Source organism: Mauremys reevesii, linkage group 2 (assembly GCF_016161935.1).
Source record: "Mauremys reevesii isolate NIE-2019 linkage group 2, ASM1616193v1, whole genome shotgun sequence".
NCBI classification, from domain to species: domain Eukaryota; kingdom Metazoa; phylum Chordata; order Testudines; family Geoemydidae; genus Mauremys; species Mauremys reevesii.
Genome location: NC_052624.1, coordinates 73,219,461 through 73,238,077, shown reverse-complemented (window position 1 = coordinate 73,238,077; position 18,617 = coordinate 73,219,461). Strand labels below are relative to the sequence as shown.

The following is an 18,617-nucleotide window of genomic DNA, read 5'->3' as shown; positions in this document are numbered from 1 at the left end:
TCCACGTCACCCCCTGCCCCCACCCCCGCAGTCCCACCGCTCACCCCCATACTGGACGGACCCTCCCCATGTACCCAGTACAGGGGGATATTGGGTGTGACTCGTCGGAGAAGGTGCCGGGTGGGGGTGGGGAGGCGCCGGACTCGGGGCCAAAGGGCAAACCGACCAACGGAATTTCTGGCCAGGGCATCAGCTAGGCGGCGCGCGCGGACTGTAGCCCCACCCGGGTACCTACAGCGCGCGGGAAAATACGGCTGCAGGCGGCCAGATGGCGCGAGGCTCCGCGTGGGCAGCCAGGCAACTCTAGCGCGGTGAGCGCGTCGCTCGCTGCACGCGCTTCTCCAGCCCAGCTTCCCGCCCAGTACAAGCACCCGAGCCGAGCGCCCCCTCCCGCCCTGGCAGGAATCGACGCTTTCTGCGCGTGCGTCACCGCAGGATGAACGCCGCCTGGGGAACCACCTGGCTGCTTCAGGAACTGTTCATCCTGGGAGGTAGCAGGAGAAACCCGTCCGAACCGGGTCCCATACACGCCAGGCTGCAAAAACCTGACATCTCTAGCGCTGATCCCACTATTATTGCAGCTGCCCTACCCAGGGCTGACTGGCCTTCAGGTCAGGCAAGACAAGCTTAGGATGGGACCAGCCTCCCCCCAGCCTCGTCCTCTACTCGGTGAAAGAAAACGCGCAGGTGCCCTCAGTGAGGAACCAGAACAGGCCCTTTAAGGACACACAAAACAAGCAGCAGCTTTTGAGGGGCGCTCATGTGCGTAGGGAACCTCCCCTGCCAGGTACCTGGCGTGGTTGTGACCTAATAGCCTAGCCAGCCTGTTGCCTGCAGCACTATCGTGATCCTGTTTTGACCTAGCAGGTGAGCTAATTTTCAAGATCTCGCAGGTTTTTCCATTAGGAGGAGAACATCAGGGTAGAATCAAATTAGAGGTCTTCTAGCTACAAGCAGCTGCCTAAGGCAGTCAATTTGACCCAGCTGCCCCTTTGTTGTGACAGAAGGGCAGCCAACTGGCCAAATTTGAGTGGTGTGGGGAATGGCATACTGAATTGTTGTCTAGGGTGGCAGATTGCCTTGAGCAGCCTCCTAATCAGGTAATTTTTTGATGAAAAGTGTATTTACAAAATCCTGTTTCCTTGGACACAGTAACAATCAAACAGCAGGAGATAGTTTTCTGTCTCACAGTTACAAGCCTCTTTCAAAGAGCACTTTACCCTAGTGCTTTTTCTCGCGTAGCTTTTTTCTTAGGGTCTTGCTACCAGGGTTTCTTTGACCACTATAGGCTTCTTTACTCTCTCTCTCTCTCTCTCTGTGTAAAGCTCCTGAGTCCTGCTTCTCTCCTCCACCAACCAATACCCCACCCCTGGAATTGTGTATATCAGTCCCCAGGGAAATTCTTTGGGGCACATGCTTCTACTCAAGCCTTGCAATGTGCCCTTGTTTGGGGTGTTTGCTCCTATTGTTTCAGTTATCTGGTTCCATAAAGGAGCTTGGTTGTTCCTTACATTTATCTTGATGAAGCCCACCAACTTTATTAAAGTTTCATCCAACCTCCTAGCATAATAATATATAAAAGTTTGCTTCCACTTTGGGACATGCTAGGAACTATCTATCCTCTGGGTTGTAGGATGTGGGCATTATTTGCAATTTTAACCACCAGCCCTTTAAGAAATTTGCTAGTCAATAAATACCATGCAGCAACAACTCAGTGGCTAACTGGGAATATTTACATAAATTAACATTATTTTACCCCAGTGCTCATAGGTAGCTCATATGGATAATTTGGTAAAAAATCAGTATAGCTTTTATCATTTTGCAGAGGTATATGGATGGGAAGAAGCCTTCTTATAGAAACCTTCACTTTATTCCTTTGTGAAGCACGTATGTATTCCCGCAATAGTTTTTTATAATGACTAGAGGACATACAGGAATAGCTATTATAAACCATGTCTGTCTCTCAGCATATGCACAGTGTGCCTAGCCATTTGATAGCATTGTCATCAGCCAGGTGAAAAGCCGGTAGCCAGCCACTGATGTAAGTCAGCCGGCGCTCGTCAAGGATATGCGACATAGTCTGAAGTTGACCGTATCTACATTGAGTCGTTAGAGAAAACTAATTTGAAAAGATTGGCCACACAATCGCCCTGTCCTGTTTGACACCAGTTCAGGGACTACAAGTGCCTTGGTAGGTTAAAACTGGTGGGCAGATAATCACTCTCTTGTCACCTAACGACTGTCGTTGCTGACCACTCATAAAACCAAGCAGATTCCACCATCATGTCTTGTGGTGGCATAAGTGACGATAAAGGGTGTCTAGAAGACAGGCAAACTGGTAGGCGGTTGAAGAGGTCTGAGTACAGAGGCAAGTTTTTGTTTTTAGGGATCTTGGCCAGGAGCACGATGGAGGCCCTCTCACAGCAAATATGGGTAGTGCTGTGTTACTAATTATTGGCAGCCATGGCTAAGGAGCTGCATGTAAACTCCTGGTAACAATGCACATAGCTTTGTTAAGCTCTACATCGACCAGCCTTTTATGAGACTAGTGATACCAGACAGGAGCACAGTACTCTGCTGTTGAATAGCAGAGGACAAAGGCTGATGTTATAAGCATCCAGGCGCTCGCAACCCAGGTTGAGCCAGACAGTTTTCTGAGCAAGTTGTTCCGAGTGCTAACTTTGACTGCTATCTTCTTCAAGTGGTTGCAGTACGTCAATGACCTATCCAATGTCGAACCGAGGTAATCCAGGTTTGGGTTATGCTGCAAGCGTTGGCCATTTAAGAAAATATTTAACTCATGGCTTGCGCTGGCATTATGTAGATGGAATATGCTAGATACTGTCTTGGAAAAGCTCGGCTGCAGGCACCATTGAGTACAGTGGTCTGCCATGAGCTTCATATCATCATTCAGGACCTTGTCAATTTCTGAGAAGGACTGAGCTTTTGAACTGCGGCAGATGTCATCAGCATAGATAAACTTGCACAAGAATGTTGCTGGCAAGTCATTGATGTGCACATTGAACAGTATTGGTGAAAGAACTGATCCTTGAGAAAGACCGTTAATCTGACACTTCCAGGAACTGCAGCAGTTGCCCATGTGTACTCTGAACCACCTATTTTGGAAGAAGAACTCTACTACTTTGACCACCCAATGAAGGGCAACTTGAGGGAGTTTCTACAGAAGGCCTCTGTGCCAAACTATCTCATAAGTGGCAGCCAAATCCAGGAAGATGGCTCCTGTCTTTAGAGTTTGTTGAAAACCATTTTTGATAAAGATGGTCAAAGCCAAGATTTGATCACAGGTGCTACGTGGATCAAATGGTCAAACATCTTGAAACACACTGATAGCAAGGATATCGGGTGGTAACTCAGCACGTTGTAGGGGTCCTTGCCCGGTTTGAGAATGGCAATAATCTTTGGTTGACATCAAGTGCATGGTAGCTTCTTCTTCTTCTCATTAATGAGCTGTATATAGAAATTAGTGAGCCACAATGATACCTTTGGTCCAAGGAGCTTAAGGAATTCCAGCAAGATGTTATCATTCCCCACCGCTATGATGGAGGTAAGGGCATTATCTACACGTCGACCATGAATGGCTCTGGTTGATTCCTGCTCACATTCTGTTGTTGAAGTTACTCATAAACTTTAAGGCCAGAAGAGATCATTGTGATCATCTAGTCTAATCTCCTGCACATTTCAGGCCACAGAACTCACCCACTTCTGAAAGAGACCCCTAACCTCTGACTGAGTTACTGAAGTCCTCAAATCATGGTTTAAAGACTTAAAGTTTTAGAGAATTCACCATTTATACTAGTTTAAATGTGCAGGTGACACGCGCTCCATGCGGCAGAGGAAGGTGAAAAAAACCCAGGATGTCTGCCAGTCTGACCCAGGGGAAAATTCCTTCCTGACCCCCAATATGGCGATCAGTTAAGCAAATTGATGCCATTCATCATATGCTTTGTGTTTAATTTGCTTCTCTAGTGGAACCTTTGCTAGCATGTCTGTGATATAGGAACAAATTATGCAATCTTACCTAGTACATCATTCAGTAATAAATTGTTTAAGCGGTTTTCCTATTTCTTATCAATTTCAAATTTCCTATCTTTTTTAATTTCAGCACATGTCCTCTTTTTGTAAGTCAGAAAAGGGAAATAGAAACATCAAAATAAATATTTGTAACATTCATTATTTTATATATATATTTTTGGAGCTGCAATTTCCCCTCCCCCACCCCAGCACTACTGACAAGCAGACAATTCCAGTAAAACTAACAATATTGTTCTTTTTAATTTAATTTTGAAGCCTTCCTCCCATAGCCATGTAAAAATTGTTGTTGTCCTTTTCAAAACCTCTTTTTGCTGTACTTTGGTAGAGAGGAGATGACCACAACCAGATGTACTCAGAATAAGGACTTGTCACCATTTTTATATAATATTGTTTATAGAGAGAGGGTTTAACATTTTATTTTACAGCTAACAACTATAGAGTAAAATCCTGACCCCACTGAAGCTTATGGGCATTTTGCCATGAACTTCATTGGGGCCAGATTTTTACCCAAATTTATTTTTAAAAAATAAGCCCTGACCTTTAGCTTCACAATTTACTTCTATCAAAAAGTGAACCTCAACAACAGTCATTCTGCTGGTGTTAAATTTATACATATTTGCAATTGATCTTTTTTTCTTCATTAATGAAGATTGAAATTATGCCAGGATGCTCAGCACAAGGGCTAAATTCTAGTATCCATGACAGGAGAGTAGATTAAATGGAAGCATCCCTGGTTCTGACAGCTAAATTCTAAAACAGTCCAAGAATAGTCACGTTTTATGTATGCAACACAACTCTCAGAGGAGAGGAGAGACCCTGTAGGCATCTGAGTTTCCACCAATCAGCATTCACAAAGCTGCCTAAATGTTGATGCTGCCTGCCAGGTAATGAGCTGTACGGTGCGTTTCCCAGTGTAGGTCACTCACCAAGGATGCAGGAGACCGAGGTTCACAATACCTGCCTCATTCAAAGGAGTGACTTGAACCAGTTTTCAGTTAAAGTAGCCTAACCAGTGGGCTATTCTGGAGTGGACCTTTCTGCATCTCTTCTTTTTTAGCTGTTCAACTTTGTATAAATAATTAAATATTCATCATGTCAGAAAAATTGACCCTGTGGTCCACGGGTTAGGGCACTTCCCTGCAATGTGAGGTTAAGTTCCAGCTATAACTCAGCTATAGCAAGGATTTGAATCAAGTTCTCTTGCAGCCTGAGTACCCTAACCACCAGGCTATTCTAACCACTTTGACTCTCTTTTTTCACGAAAAACTCAAGTTTCGTTCTGATGGGTTTAAGTTGCTAAAGCATGGGCATCCTAAGCAGCTGACCTGGGTTGGACACACAATTGCAGGACAGCATTCACAGCTGAGGATCTCAAGCTGACAGAGATATGCCTGTCTGTGATGTGGCCCCAAAGCTGCTGTCCTCAGCATTTAACTCCTGACTAGTTTAGGCAGCTCTCTATCCAGTTGCTGGCTTTTGAGAATCCCTTCCTTGGGCACTTAACATCCCCCATATCTGTATCGGGACTTGGGCACGTAACTTGGGACTGAAGATTCCATGAGACAGCAGACTTCCTAGGGGCTAGGCATTGCACTGCAGAGTGGCACTATGCCAAACTACCTTTGAGGTTTTGGGCCTTTGTGAAAAGAAATATAGGCACTTTGAAAAGAGACAAAGTACACTTCTACAGTTTCCCAGCGTTTTACAAGCTAGAAACTTATTCGTGACTAATTCCTCTGAAACTCAGTTATAAGATTTGATAGCTATAGTAATTGCTCTATCATAAACCTTATGCTGTATTTCACAATTACAGTTTAATGAGTGATATAATACAAAATTTAAAATTGAGCCAACATGACCCCAATTGAGTCTCGATGAAGCCACCTGCACGTCTATGTTTTAATAGGGCATACATGAGTATAACTAACTTGGAATAATATAAGCATCATCTTTCAAAACTCGTGTTAAAGTTTTTTAAATCTTCAGCTTTTAGGTCGTTTTCCTTTTTTCAGCATAACTATTTGCTTTTTTTAGTATTAACACTATTGCATCATTCTATTTTAATATTAAAATTTACTGGTTGCTACTAGAGCAGAGTCCTACCATTCTGACCCTTAAACAACAGAAAGCCACTATGTCAATAAAATCTAAACTCATCCTAAAATATCTTACTAATCATAACCAGCCATATCACTTTCCTCCCTCAACCACTCTATTTAACCGTGCCCCCCCTTTTTTTTCTAATTACATGGGTGCTCTCATCTCACTTATATCTACTTATATCAAGCCACACCTACTTCAGTGAGTCAGCAGAAATCAGTCTGGTATGTTCTAACTCCAGCTAATAGGATCATTCAACATAAGAACCGTGCCACCCTGTTATGTCCACCTTTTTACTTAGGCTTATGAGCCCATTCATATTAAAACCTATATTTTCTGTGAGTGTAACTCTGGATACCTTGTTTGAATTTATTTTTTACATCTAACAAAATTATTGGTGTGTATAAGAATGGAACAAAGAGCATCAAACATACACCCCTCCACATCTCGCTACCTTACTTGGTTGGCTTTGGACTTTTTTAAAAAAATCCAAATGCACTTAGATCCTGATCCTGTAATGAGCTCTTCAGGGATACAGGGGTATGCTCACATATTGCTTATTGGAAGATGGGGTCTTTAGACTATAATTCCAAAACTTTGCGCTAAGCATTAGATCACATTTACTCAATGCTCCTTTTTGCCTTTGAACAGTTAATAGAATTGCTATCTCTCATTTTGCATAGGTCTACATATATGCCATTTATCTCTAAGAGACTGAAACTTATTTGATACATTTTCATTGTGAAAATTCTGTAAATTACAGGATGGCTGGGAGAAATTTAACATTACAATAACTGAATGCTAATAAAGATTTGGGGGGAAATGATATTTAAGTTTAACATCTTGTATTTAGTTTGTCATTTTGAGTATTATATTTTAGAAAACAAATGTGTTCCTTGTTTTGCAGCAGAACTTGTATTTAATTTCGCACTAAATAGTAAGTGCACAATCAGGTATCATCAAATATACTTACTATTTAAATGTTGCTTATGTTTAAAGCTAAGATTTTGTTACAGAAGTCACAGAATCCATGACTTCCAGAGAGCTCTATGACATTTTCCGCTTCAACTCTGGGGTGGCTGGCAGGGGCCCCCGCAGCTCCCAGCCACTGTGAGCAATGGGAGCCCCTCACAACTCGTTTGGATGCACAGTATAGAAGCTCTTTTTCAGTTCATTTGTTGTGTCAGTCTCTATTAGTATGCTGTGTTTCATTGTGTGTCATCTGTCTGGAAAGCAGTTAGTACCAAAAAAATGCTGAAATTAATTGAAGAATCCACCTCTAGTCCCCAATCCTTTATCCTGAACTGCTAGCATGTACCCTTGTTCCCATGTAGATTCCCATTAAAGTCAGTGGACTTCCCAGGGTCTGTGCTAATGGCTATAGAAGCCTCATAGTGGGCTTGATCCTGTACCATTGAAATCAATGGAAGTTTTGCCATTTACTTCCACAGGCGCAAGATCACACAGAGTGTTACCGCAGAAACCCTGTACTTCACATGGCAGAGCAAGTATACAGTGAGGTATTATTAAATACTGTAGCTGTTTAGGTATTCCAGGAAAAGCCTAGAGAAATGCATGGTAAAGATTTTAGCTGCTTTATTTAAAATTAATTAGGAGGCATAGTAAGATGGTGTTTTTACTCCATACTAATTTTTGTAGCATTTGTGAGCGTGCAACCTTCACATATGATTCAGTTATAATTTATGTTACTTGAGTTATTGACATATTTAAGATAAAGACTTTAATGAGTTTTAACATATGTGCACAATTTTATAATGATTATACATTTTATATGAATTATGCTCCTTAATATTCTCATTGCTAATTATTTTATGAACTCTAATACAGTAAGAATGAGAGAGATCTTTTTTGGAGCCTATGCCCGCTCTAATAATAACAAAAAACATCTCTGACCCTCTTATCACCCAAAAATTGTTTGTTTTTGCTCTAGAACAGTTGTTGATTAATGAATACAAAGCCTTTTTCAGATATTATACAGTAGCTGTTAAGAAATATCAAATTGTATGGCTAACCTTCCTGTACAAAACCTGGAATGCAAATATCTTCCTGTTTACTTTTTCAGCCTTCTACTTTGCTTTATTTGTATTCTCTTAACTGTGAAGGAATACATATAAGTTGGGCCCGATCCTCAGTTGGTATAAACTGCCATAGCTTCATTGATTTCAACTAAGTTATGACAAAGTTTAGGTCCTGGCCCAACGTGTCTTACTTGGATTGGGCCCTAAATGCTTATTGTTGTATATAAAGTGCCTAATTTCATACTCAAATCTAAGTATGTTGATGATTTACTGGATTTGTTTAAAAGATAAAAAAATAAAGTTGCTATCTGCAGATAAGAATTATGACCTGGTCCTGCAGACACTTATTAAGCACATAAGTAACTTTACATATGTGAGTAGTTTCACTGAGTTAAAATAATAAGACTTGATCTTGCAAGTGCTGAGTACTCTGGCTCTAATCCATTAAAACATTTAAATTCAAACAATATGAAACTCAATTGAAATTAATGGGACTACTCACATGCTTAAAATTAAGCATGTGCTTAAGTGTTGTATTACTCAGAACCAGAGTGTTCAGTAACTTGTTGGATCAAGCCCAAAGAGCATTGGGCTTCAACATAACATGTTGCTGTCTATATCTAGTGCTGCTGACTCTGAGATTGGATACATAAATATTGAACAAAATATATTTTTCAAAAAATAATCAGGTCTCAATGAACAAACTCCGGGGTGGCAAGGATAATGACATTCTGAATGCATGTAAATACACATGAAAACTACAGATTATGTTTACTGATAATTTCTCACATTACAACATAAAAGTCCTGGAATTTTGATTTGTTTATGTTTATTTTCTAAATTTCTGAGGCACATTCATTATTGGAAATCAAAGTTGAAAAACAATTGGGATAAATGGGAAGCTTCAGTTTGTAATTAAATTGAATATACTGTAGTCTTTCAGCAACATTATATCTGATTTTTATATCCAGTTATTACTTTGTGTGTTTTTTACCTATATCCCACTCCAGTAGTTTGCATTTATCTCTGCTCCTGCATACTGGAGCAATAACTGGTCAGTTCTTTTATGTTCCCATAGATTCAAAATTAAGTCAATATTGGAAGAGTGTTTTTTCAGAAAAGTATACAGTATCAAATTAGCTAACCCAGTGATAGTGAGGTTCGGGAGCCACAAGTGGCTCTTTAATGTGTCTCCTGTGGCTCTTTGCAGCACATGATATTAAAACACGGTGCGATTTAATTATAAACCAATCAGGCTGCTTTTACTATGTCACTAACCAATTGTAGTTGATAAAATAATACTTGGTCAGAATAATATATATATATATATGAGTGTGTTTCATTTAATATATATATATATATTAAATGAAACAATGAATTCACACTACTGTGGCTCTTTTGGGTAATGTTGATTGCTAATTTGACTCCTGAACCACTGAGGTCTGAGGGTACGTCTACACTACTGGGTTATTCCAAATTTACATAAACCGGTTTTGTAAAACAGATTGTATAAAGTCGATTGCACGCGGCCACACAACGCACAGTAATTCGGCGGTGTGCGTCCATGGTCCGAGGCTAGCATCGATTTCCGGAGCGTTGCACTGTGGGTAGGTATCCCGAAGCTATCCCATAGTTCCTGCAGTCTCCCCCACCCCTTGGAATTCTGGGTTGAGATTCCAGTGCCTGATGGGGCAAAAATCATTGTCGCAAATGGTTCTGGGTACAGCCTCACCCCTCCCTCCGTGAAAGCAGCAGACAACTGTTTCATGCCTTTTTTCCTGGGTGAACTGTGCAGACACCATAGCACGGCAAGCATGGACCCTGCTCAGCTCAATACCGCAATCGTGGAGGTTTTAAACACCTCGCGCATTCTCATGCAGTCTATGGTGAACCAGGACCTGCAAAGCCAGGCGAGGAGGAGGCGGCTACGGCAGCGCGGCGACGAGAGTGATGAGGACATGGACACAGAATTCTCTCAAACCGCGGGCCCCTGCGCTTTGGAGATCCTGATGGTAATGGGGCAGGTTCTAGCCATTGAACGCCGATTTTGGGCCCGGGAAACAAGCACAGACTGGTGGGACCGCATTGTGTTGCAGGTGTGGGATGATTCGCAGTGGCTGCGAAACTTTCGCATGCGTAAGGACACATTCATGGAACTTTGTGACTTGCTTTCCCCTGCCCTGAAACGCCATAATACCAAGATGAGAGCAGCCCTCACAGTGGAGAAGCGAGTGGCAATAGCCCTCTGCAAGCTTGCAACGCCAGACAGCTACCGGTCAGTCAGGAATCAATTTGGAGTTGGAAAATCTACTGTGGGGGCTGCTGTGATGCAAGTAGCCAAAGCAATCATTAAGCTGCTGCTACGAAAGGTTGTGACTCTGGGAAACGTGCAGGCCATAGTGGATGGCTTTGCTGCAATGGGATTCCCTAACTGTGGGGGGGCGATAGATGGAACCCATATCCCTATCTTGGCACCGGAGCACCAGGGCACCCAGTATGTAAACCGCAAGGGGTACTTTTCCATGGTGTTGCAAGCACTGGTGGATCACAAGGGACGTTTCACCAACATTCACGTGGGATGGCCAGGGAGGGTTCATGACGCTCGCGTCTTCAGAAGCACTACTCTGTTTAAACGGCTGCAGCAAGGGAATTACTTCCCAGAACAGAAAATAACAGATGGGGATGTTGAAATGCCTGTAGTTAACCTGGGGGACCCAGCCTACCCCTTGATGCCATGGCTCATGAAAGCCATACACAGGCAGCTGACAGTGGTCAAGTGCAGAATGGTGGTAGAATGTGCCTTTGGCCGTTTAAAAAGCGCTGGCGCACATTACTGATCTCTCAGACCAGCAAAACAAATGTGTCCCTTGTGTGTTGTGCTTGCTGTCTCCTCAATCTCCTCTAAGAGGTAGGGGAGACCTTTGGGTGGGGGGTGGGAGGGGAGGCAAGGCACCTGGCCGCGCCCCAGCGCAGACACCAGGGAGATTAGAAGAGAAGAGAAGAGACGCCAGGCGCGCGCAGAAGCGAGAAAAAAAAAAAACTTCATCATCACTGGGGGGGTGTGACTGCTGTGTTTGTTGATGAACACCCACCCCCCTTGATTGTGTCATTCCCTGTAAGCAACCCACCCTCCCCCTTCGATTACAGCTTGCTTATGGAAATAAAGTCACTATAGTTTAAAAATCATGTATTCTTTATTAATTCATTATAAAAAGAGGGAGAGAACTGAGAAGGTAGCCCGGGTGTGGTTTGGGAGGAGGATAGGAGGGATGGAAAAGCCCAATAAAAAAATTTCACAGTAATGACAGCCTTCTGGTTGGGCTGTCTACGGAGGTGGAGTGGGCGGGTGCACGGAGCCTCCCCCCACACGTTCTTACACGTCTGGGTGAAGAGGATGTGGAACATGGTGAGGCGTGAGGGTGGTTATACAGGGGCTGCAGTGGCACTCTGTGATCCTGCTGCCGTTCCTGAAGCTCCACCAGACGCCGGAGCATGTCAGTTTGATTACGCAGCAGTCCCAGAGTTGCATCCCGCCACCGCTGATCTTCCTGCTGCCACCTCTCATCTCGGGTGTCCCTCCTGTCCTCACGTTCACTGGCATCTTTCCTGTAATTTGAAACCACCTCCTTCCACTCATTCAGATGAGCTCTTTCCTTGCAGGTTACTTCCATTATATCCAAGAACATTTCATCTCACGTCTTCTTTTTCCTCCGCCTTATGTGAGCTAGCCTTTGGGATGGAGTAGGGAGGCTTGAAAAATTTGCAGCTGCATGAGGGAGGGAAAAAAGGGAGAGAAGTATTTAAAAAGATACATTTTACAGAACAATGGTTATACTCTTTCACAGTGAACAGCACTCTTCACCTTACATAGCACATGTGATTTCACTACAAGGTCGCATTTTTCATCTTAATATTGAGTGCCTGCAGCTCTGGTGTTACAGATCTCACAGACACAGGTCCGGACATCAGAATTCAGCTTGCATGCGGCCATGGTAAGCCACTGTCTTTCGGCTTCAGCAGTGCTTTACCCCTCCCCCCACTGCATGGCTGGTACCATGAAAGCTCACTGCTAATCACCCCCCTTTTCACCCCCCCCCCCACCACGTGGCTGTTAGCTGGGAAGATCCCTGCTAACCAAACGCGAAAAAGCTCATCGGTATTTCACTCCTCCCCTCCCCCGGCTTGGCTACGTGCAGGAAAGGAATTGTTTTTAAGCTGCAATCCATGAACCCAGTAGGAAAATGGCCATCTCTGTCCCCTTAATTAAATTCCTGATTTTCAACATCATCATCCCTGAATGATATCACTCTGCTGAGGATAACACAGCGAGATAAAAAACGGCTGTTTCTTGAATGCCAGCAATCACCGGGACCATACGCAGCTATGCTTTGCCATTCAATGATACCCGATTACTTGCTACATGCATGGTGTGGTAAAATGTCCTACCATGGTGGACGGAACAAGGCTGCCTTGCCCAGAAACCTTCTGCAAAGGCTTTTGGAGTACCTCCAGGAGCGCTTCATGGAGATGTCCCTGGAGAATTTCCGCTCAATCCCCAGACATGTTTACAAACTTTTCTAAGTAACTTTACTGGCTGCGAATGCATCCCAAGTCTTCAGGGCAAATCAATCATTAAAAATGCTTGCTTAAAAAACAATGTTTGATATTTACAAAGGTACCCTCACCAGAGGTCCCTTCCATGGCTTCATTGTCTGGGATAGTTGCTTGGGAGGGCTGGGAGGGTAATTCCGTCTGGGTCAGAAAAAGCTCCTGGCTGTTGGGGCTAACGGAGTGCTGTGTGCTCTCTGCAAGGTCATCCTCGTCACCTTCCTCATCGTAATCTTCCCCGTCCGCATAATCCTCAGCCAGGGCTTAGATTACAACCCCCACCTCGGAATCCACGGACAGGGGTGGGGTAGTTGTGGCGCAGCCCCCTAAAATTGCATGCAGCTCAGCGTAGAAGCGCTATGTTTTTGGCCCTGCACCGGACCTTCCGTTTGCTTCTTTGGTTTTCTGGTAGGCTTGTCTGAGCTCCTTAACTTTCACTCTGCACTGCACTGAGTCCCTGCTATGGCCTTTTTCCATCATAGCCTTGGAAATTCTTTCAAATACTTTTTCATTTCGTCTTTTGGAACGCAGTTCTGCTAGCACTGAATCCTCTCCCCATATAGCGATCAGATCCAGTACCTCCCGTGTAGTCCACGCTGGAGCTCTTTTTCGATTCTCAGGAGACTGCATTGTTACCTGTGCAGATGAGCTGTGCGTGGTTACCTGTGCTGATGAGCTCTCCACGCTGGGAAAGCAGGAAATGAATTTCAAAAGTTCGCGGGGCTTTTCCTGTGTACCTGGCCAGTGCATCCGAGTTCAGAATGCTATCCAGAGCGGTCACAGTGGTGCACTGTGGGATACCGCCCGGAGGCCAATACTGTTGATTTGCGGCCACACTAACCCTAATCCGATATGGTAATACCAATATTAGTGCTACTCCTCTCATCGGGGAGGATTACAGAAACTGGTTTAAAGAGCCCTTTATATCGATATAAAGGGCCTCGTAGTGTGGACGGGTGCGGCGTTAAATCGGTTTAACGCTGCTAAAATCGGTTTAAAAGCCTAGTGTAGACCAGGCCTGAGTATCACTGAGCTAACCTATCATATTAACAGGGCCGGCTCCAGACCCCAGCGCGCCAAGCGCGCGCTTGGGGCGGCATGCCGCAGGGGGCTCTCTGCCTGTCGCCGGGAGGGCGGCAGGCGGCTCCGGTGGACCCCCCGCAGGCGCGTCTGCGGAGGGTCCGCTGGTCCCGCGGCTCCGGTGGACCTCCCGCAGGCGCGTCTGCGGAGGGTCCGCTGGTCCCGCGGCTCCGGTGGACCTCCCACAGGCGTGTCTGCGGGAGGTCCACTGGAGCCGCGGGACCAGTGAACGCCAGAGCGCCCCCCGTGGCGTGCCGCCGTGCTTGGGGCCGCGAAATTACTAGAGCCGCCCCTGCACATTAAGCAGAACAAGAGATTTGATTTGAATTTAGCATAGATCTAGGATGACCAGACGACCCGATAAAATGGGACTGTACCGATATTTTACCCTTTGTCCCACTTCCCAGCCCATGTACGATTGGGATGCCATTTGTTCCGTTATTCAGGTGAGGAGGCGGGTGGGGGAGTAAGGAGGGACACAGCAAGCCAGCGACAGATTCAGGGGTGAGGAGGTGAGCGGCAAGCCAGCAGCAGGCGGGGGGAGTCTCGTAGCGGGTTGGGGGGGGTCTGGCACGGGAGTGAGGAGGCGAGCAGCGGGCGGGCAGAGGTGGGAGGAGGCAGGTGGGGGGTCTGGCGAAGGAGTGAGGAGGCGAGTGGAGAGCAGGCGCAGGGGTGGGGAGGATGGGAGAGGGTCTCCCTGCAAGCCAGAGTGCCCCTGCAGAGTCCTGACTCCTGGCGATCACTGAGCAGAGCGGGGCTGCCCTCTCCTTGAGGCTGGGAACAAAAGTTGTGCTTCAATTCAGCTGTCACCTGCCAGCAATTTGCAACCAGGCTTAGCACTACGCTGGATCCAAACCCGCTCTTTGCGAATGAGCTTTGGGATCCAATCCAAAATGAACTGAAGTCACACATTTAGTTTAAGGGGTGGGGGCAGCACCCTGCAGAAAGCTCTGCCATCTGGGAGACTCACTCTGCAGCGACAAGAGACAGGAAAACCCACCCCAGCCAAATGAGCCCGGGGCGCTGCTGACTCCTGGCCGAGCCCCAGGGCTGGAGTGTTCCAATTGTGGTGACAGTCCCATCCTTCACACGGAGATAGGCACTGAAAGCCAGGCTGTGTGCAGGTGCCTTTTCCTGATTATTTAAATATTTATGCACAGTGGAACAGTCATTCAGAGAGAGAGAGAGAGAGTGCTTCTATAGTTCAATGGTTATGCCACCCACCTGGGACATGGAAGAGCCAGGGTCCAGTTCCCCTATTCCAATCACTCTTTCACAGCTTCAACAAGATAGATTGAGAGAGTCCTGTATCAGATTATCCAGTACCTCAGTGGTTTAAGCATTTTTCTGAACTGTGGGAGAGCCCTGTTCAAATCATTTCTCCCCATCCTGATGGGGAGGGAGGAACTGTATCTAAGTCATTCAGGAGAGTGTTCTAACCAGTGGACTAAAAGGTAGGGAGCAGTTCTACCTCCTGTGGTAGCTCAATTTTGATTAGGACCTGACCCAGTAGGCAGTCTCTGAGCACATCTGTGATGCTGGCAGACCAAGTGCCCCAGTGAAACACTGATGAATGTATAGCTTTAAGCCAGTCTGGCTCACCTGTGGGTGAGTATTATTAAAATAGGTATTAGATTTATAAAAATGTGTTTAGTATTTAGACTTTATAAAATAGTTGTAGGATGCTGCATGTATTAATCTCACTTGAGAGCTGTACCCCATGTTATAAGGTTATATTGTTTGCATTTTAAACCTCTGTAACTTGTATAACTCATTAAACAGGAAAGAAGCATTAAATAATGTAATATGCTGGTTTCCTATAGAAGGTGCTAGGTCCTGCACACAAGAAGGCCAACTGAAACCAAATAAGCCACTGTGAAACACCAAAGGACAAAAAATGTGTTGATTGACCTGCACACACATGCCCTTGAAGCAGAGTTGCCAACTTTCACGCTGTAAATAAGCACCTGACTTTCACAATAAGCCAAAAATCAAGCTAATCCCATTTCAAAACAAGGCCAAACAAGCCAATCCTCAATAACCCCAACACGATATGTGACTAGATCCCCTTGGTATGCAGTCTGGAACTGTGGTGGGCCCGCTGTGCATCCCTGCCCATAGGCGCTGACTCCGTGGTTGCTCCAGGGCTGGAGCACCCATGGGGAAAAATTGGTGGGTGTTCTGCACCCACCGGCAGCCAAGTTCCCCTCCCCACCTCACCTCCGCCTCCTCCCCTGAGTGCGCCGCGTCTCTGCTTCTCTGCCTACCTCCCAGCGCTTGCTGCTGCAAAACAGCTGTTTCGTGGCGTAACAAGTTCCGGGAGGGAGTGGGGAGGAGCGAGAACACTGCGAGCTCTGGGGAGAAGGCGGGGAAGAGGCAGGGCCAGGGAGGGGATTTGGGGAATGGGTTGGAATAGGGGCAGGGAGAGGGTGGCAGGGGTGGGGCAGGGGTGGAGTTGGGGCAGGGCCAGGGGCAAAGAGGGGTCAAGCACCCACTGGTGCCAGCAGAAGTCGGCACCTATGCCCCTGACTCTCTCCCCTGCTTGCCCCCCCTTGTCCCTGCTTAATGGGAGCTAAAAAAGCCATAAGCCAAAAACTAGCCAACAAGCAACTCACAAGCCAATTAAGCAAAAAATAAGCCCAATTTCTGTGTTTTTTCCCATAGGTTTGGCAAGTCTGCCATGAAGATGTACATGAGGACTTGTCCCATCAGTTTGAATTCTGGGGTAGGGAATAAAAATCCCTGACCAGAATAAACTGGATCTCTCTATGCTGCTTGAACTCTGAGGGGTGAAAATTTCTAAGCATGAGCAAGAGTTCCGCAGTGCTTGGCCTGGGTTAGCCCTAAGGGATTTATAGCATTTGCATATTACAGCAGCTTCTATTACCTTTTGAGACTTAACACTGTAGCTCATTTGTCTGTGTATATTTACCTGCTTTAACTCTGGAAGTAACTCTCACTTATTGTTCTTAGTTAATAAATCTTTAGATAGTTTTTCTTATAGGATTGGTTACAAGCATTGTCTTTGGTATAGGATCGAAGGTGCAGTTGACCTGGGGTGACTCATCCTTTGGGACTGGGAGTAACTCAAATATTGTTGTGATTTTTGGTGTGAGGGAGCATCTATCACAAAGGCAAGCTTGCCTGGGTGGCAAGATAGTCCTCTTGGGTACTCCAATCTGTCTGTGACTCCATGTTAAGGCTGTTATAGTGCTTGAGGAGTTCACGCTGGATACTTGGTTGGTGAAACCTAAGTTCAGAACACACAACCAGTTTGGGGTTTGTGCCCTATTTCTTAAGAATCTGCCCGGAAGTTGGTATTCATGCTTGTGCTCCAGTCCAGACAGCTTGACAATACCGATGCCTGGAGTGAGACAACGGTTGGCATGCTCAGAGAAAGAAATGTAGGCACCTAAGAAACTCTTTACTGCAAAAACTTAGGTACCAAGTAAGTTTAGATGCTTTGGGTTAGGCAGGAGTTTTATGGATCACAAAACTCTTAAACTGGGATTTAGGCACCTAAACCTCAGATTTAGATGCCTAAATCTGGGGTTTAGGTATCTAAGTACCTTTGTGGATCCCACCCATGGAACCTGATTCTCATTTTTTTTACCCCTACTTGTGTAGTCATTTACATTGTGGCAAAGTGAGTGTAAAAGCCACTCTTACAATTTTTGCAGCTTTTTATACCCACTTGCATGGATGTAAATGATTACAAAAGGTGAAAAGTGGTGGAGAACAGGTCCCTTGTTTTTATTCAGGCCTGGTCTACACAGTTTGAGTAGCTGGATTAGAAAGTAGCAGATGTTGATTAGATTTATTGTTACCTAGGTGGTTTGTTTTTCTTCTGTTTAAATAATTGTTAATTGTATAAAGGGGAATATGGTTTTCTGACTCTCAGCCATGATGATTTTATTTTGAGTCACTAGAAAAAAAAATCTAAATCTCAGGAAGGGATTTTTTTTCTTTTAACAAAGAATAATACTTGTGTATCTCTAATAACAATGCCCTGAACTTTCCATTCACTTCGTGAGGAGATGTACCTGATTGTCCAAACCAAAGGCAGAACTTAGTTTGGAATATTTCAGTGGTTGCTTGACAAAAGAAGTGATTGTTGTACTGTATACTTCATTTCCATTTCCTTTATTGTTATAACATTGTGCATAAGCAGTAAAAATGATGGTCACATTGAATCATTGTGATTAAGATACTACATAATAATTTAAAAAATGCACAAGCTGTTCTGCTTTAGCAGTCAGCCAAGAAATGCTACTTACAAAATGCTCATCTGATAAGCAGCAGCTTCCATGCAAAAACAAAGAAATATATATACGGTATATGATTTTATATATATAATCTCTCTATATATATATATCTCAAGGCCCATTTTACAATGTTAGATGCTCTAAAACCTGATCCTGCAAACACTTGTGTATCTGACTTCTTTAGGTCTATTCACATGCTCAGAGTTAAGCACCTGTATAAAATGTCTGCAGAATCAGGGACCTGGAGCAGTACTTAGAAATAGTTTAAACTTTATGAGACCAAGTGGATGTAACAATTTCTTTAAAAAAAACTAAGGATATTGATCAGAGAGAAATCTTTGTAATTATTGCATACAGGCAGTGGAACTGGAACAAATGTTATAGTGAGGATGCTGAAAGCCATTGAACAAGACCCCCTCAAGCCACACCTCTAGTTCCAGCACCCAGGCTGTGTTTAGATAGCCAATTAATA

At 44.7% G+C, this 18,617-nt stretch overlaps 2 protein-coding genes across 14 annotated transcripts in view; one reads left to right on the top strand and one right to left on the bottom strand.

Annotated features, from left to right (window-relative positions):
• Positions 1 to 796, bottom strand: part of ZCWPW2 (zinc finger CW-type and PWWP domain containing 2) — a 119,492-nt gene extending 118,696 nt beyond the window's left edge. For 6 of the 12 annotated variants that reach the window (XR_005594977.1, XM_039527101.1, XM_039527104.1 and 3 more), the window contains exon 1: positions 236 to 355. The gene's annotated coding sequence lies outside the window, so the exon portion shown is untranslated. Of the gene's footprint in view, positions 1 to 44; positions 180 to 235; positions 358 to 459 lie in introns of those variants that run through there. The other 6 variants (XM_039527102.1, XM_039527105.1, XM_039527109.1 and 3 more) reach the window with 5 other exon arrangements.
• AZI2 (5-azacytidine induced 2) overlaps positions 491 to 18,617 on the top strand; it is a 68,475-nt gene continuing 50,348 nt past the window's right edge. The window contains exons 1-2 of one of the 2 annotated variants that reach the window (XM_039527099.1): positions 491 to 867; positions 7,605 to 7,673. The gene's annotated coding sequence lies outside the window, so the exon portion shown is untranslated. The remainder of the gene's footprint in view (positions 868 to 7,604; positions 7,674 to 18,617) is intronic. The other variant, XM_039527100.1, reaches the window with a different exon arrangement.